Consider the following 246-nt stretch of genomic DNA (forward strand, 5'->3'; position numbering starts at 1 on the left):
AGTTGTGTGCCTTCTCCGTGCACTAGCTGCTGCTGCTGCTGCTGCTGCTGCTGGGGTTGCTGCTGCTGTTGCTGCTGCTGCAGAGCCCCCCCAATCACCTGCAAGGGCTCTGGAGGAAGAAGAAATTCCCCCGAATTAAAAAACTGCAAAGTATTTACACGTAGACGAAGAATATAAAAAACTTATCGCGGCACCACACAGCAGCAGCAGCAGCAGCTGCTGCTGCAGCAGCAGCAGCAGCAGCAG

The sequence above is a fragment of the Eimeria mitis genome, genomic scaffold (assembly GCF_000499745.2).
Source record: "Eimeria mitis Houghton genomic scaffold, Emh_scaff978, whole genome shotgun sequence".
In the NCBI taxonomy this organism is placed as follows: Eukaryota; Apicomplexa; class Conoidasida; order Eucoccidiorida; family Eimeriidae; genus Eimeria; species Eimeria mitis.